Source organism: Nymphalis io, chromosome 4, assembly GCF_905147045.1.
Source record: "Nymphalis io chromosome 4, ilAglIoxx1.1, whole genome shotgun sequence".
Taxonomy (NCBI): domain Eukaryota; kingdom Metazoa; phylum Arthropoda; class Insecta; order Lepidoptera; family Nymphalidae; genus Nymphalis; species Nymphalis io.
Genome location: NC_065891.1, coordinates 3,602,084 through 3,605,139, shown reverse-complemented (window position 1 = coordinate 3,605,139; position 3,056 = coordinate 3,602,084).

Below are 3,056 nucleotides of genomic sequence, written 5' to 3'. Positions count from 1 at the left end.
TTGTACAATCCTACAATTGCATTTTTCATTATCAATCTTAAAAATATAAATATGTGGTATTTTAAAACCATACGATAGCTTTTTTACAAAATATGTAGGTGGGTCGATTTTTTTGGAGGCCAGGTATATAAACATTCATTATTTTACGGGCCGGTTGGCGTGGTTGGTAGATACTTGCCTTTCACGCCGAAGGCTCTGGGTTCGATTCCCACCCAGGACAGACATTTGTATGCATGAACTTGTCTGTTCATACTGAGTCTGGGTGTAATTATATATATAAATATGTATTTACAAAAGAAAAGTAGTATGTGTAGTGTATCGGTTGTCTGGTTTCCATAGTACAAGCTCTGCTTAGCTTGGGATCAGATGACCGTGTGTGAATAATGTCCCAGGATATTATTTAAAAAAAAACATTCAATATTGCAAATGAAAATATCATATAATACTAACAAATTTGATTTGATTGAAATAACACTATAACTGAAGGTATATTTTATTACTAGTTGATGTCCGTGACTTCATTCGAGATAAAGACGCACTAGAGGTTGCTTACGATATATTTAAAAAAAAATGCACTTTCATGTTCTATTAATCTTTTTTAATCGCCCACTCTCATTTTTTAATAAATTTATACTATATACATACATGGTTCTACTGGGTAATTACACGTGTAGGTTATTCGGCTATTGGTTGGCCTTTGTTAAAATAGTAGCCGTGGCCGAAATCAGTTGAAGGATTTAATTGTGAACGTTGAATTTAAATATCGAATATAAAATCTGGAAACAAGCTTAAACGTTTTTCCCAGCATTAAACGTATCTAAATTACGTGATTAGAATTATAAGGTGTTTCTTAACAGAAAGTCGATTTCTTTTGAATATTCAACAGTGATGTCGGATTAATTCAGGGACGTAATCAGCTCCCACTTTTAATGTCTTTTTAACTCGCTATTGTTTTATTTCCATTCATTTGTCTTTTTAAATTTATTCTTATCTTGTCTTATGGGTTTAAATGATAATAATGTTATATTAAACACGATAAAGGTAAATTTATGTATGTATATAGTTAATTAAGTTAGTATATTAAGTTAAAGCTACAGGTTATATGTATATATATATACTAACTTAATTAACTATATACATATCATATCATCCATATATATATATATATATATATATATATATATATATATATATATTGATGATTGATTGATTGATGATATATGGATAGATATATTGTTTTATTAAATACTTCTTTTGTGACCAATATATATTTTTTAAATTATCTTATGTGGCGTAAAAATCCTCATTAGTTTTATAGCTAAGAATATAATAGTCTAAGAACTAACCAAACTTCTTAGTATTCTTCTTCGTCTAATTTTCTTCAATATGAATGGGATCTGAGCCAACAAAATTCTTAAACCAAAGACTATAAATAGTCTAAAATATAGTTTTAAGCACAAATACATTTATTTATAAAAATAGACATTACAAAAGCTATAAAATTTTACAACTTTTTATGAAAACATTTTAGAATCAGATAAATAGTTCACGTATCAAAGTAATTTTTACATCTCATTCAAATCTATCACTGTTTCAAAAAGCAATCCATTAGAATTGAGAAAAACTGGCGATAGAAACTCAGAGGAATTAAGATTTTTCTATTTATATCACCAATAAAAATAACACAATTGAAATTGAAATAAAAATTACGATCGTTATATTTATGTTTTAAGTGAGTAATGCAAGCGGCTTGTTAACTTTATTGACATGTGTATTCCACTTTCCGCTTTCCTTTAGAGGTATTCTGTAATAAATTCTAAGCTATCTCGCTGTTAATCAACCATCATGTATAATATTTGACTAAACCTAGTCATAAATCGTAGCTTAAAAGATAATCATTAATAACTAAAAATAAAAACAAAAAATTTAAATATTTATTCCAATTACATATTAAATGAAATTTGTTAATTTTTCTACATAAGTTAGTTTTTCTGGATAAGGCGAGTTGGCTCTGTAATTTGAGCGCGTGAATCTTAAACGATGATCGTGGGTTCTAACCCGGGCAAGTACCACTGAATTTTTATGTGTTTAAATTGTGTTTATAATTCATCTCTTATTCTATCATATCATATTTATTTATTGCACAATATTACTCAGTGATAAATAGTTGAGTGTTTCTATTGATTCTTATCATATATAAATATTAGAAAGGCTGCATGAGGACCTACTTCAGATAAAATTATAAAATAAGTAGTCTAATTTTAAAATAAGTAGTTCCTTGATACATCACAAGGATGTTTTGACAGTAATAAATAATTACGAAACTAAACATTTTACACTAGTTACTTGGCCCGGTTAGTTAGTTATGTAGCCGATATCGCCTAGTGGTTAGAACCCGTGAATCTTAACCGATGATCAAACTCGGGCAAGCACCACTGAATATTCATCTGTTTAATTTGTATTTATAATTCATCTCGTGCTTGACGGTGAAGGAAAACATCGTGAGGAAACCTGCATGTGTCTAATTTCACTGAAATTCTGCTACATGTGTATCCTACCAACCCGTATTAAAGAAGCGTGGTGGAGTAAGCTCCTCAAAATAGAGGGGGCTTTAGCCCAGGGACATTAACAGACTGTTACCCGGCCAGGCTTTGCACTGTTACTATAAGGGTATATATAAAACGTTTATATCGTCATACACATGTATAACTATTGGTTGAAAGAACATGCCAATAAAATTCCTAGTCATGATTTTATGATATCTTTAAGAATAATCGTCATAATTCAGTCAATTTACACAAAACCTTAATCAATTATATATTTAAAGGCTCCTCATGAATTAATTCGTCCATTGGTGAAAATCGTATGTAAATCCGTTTGGTACTTTTTGACTTGGTCGGGTATAGATAGATAGGCAGATGGACGAAGTGGGGAACTTTGTTTTAAAATATGTAGTTATAATATAATGTAATGAAACTAATCGTGTCGTACTTTGCTATCTGTGTGGTTCGTACACTACACTATATCATATCAACTTAATTTGTAAACCCTGTTAA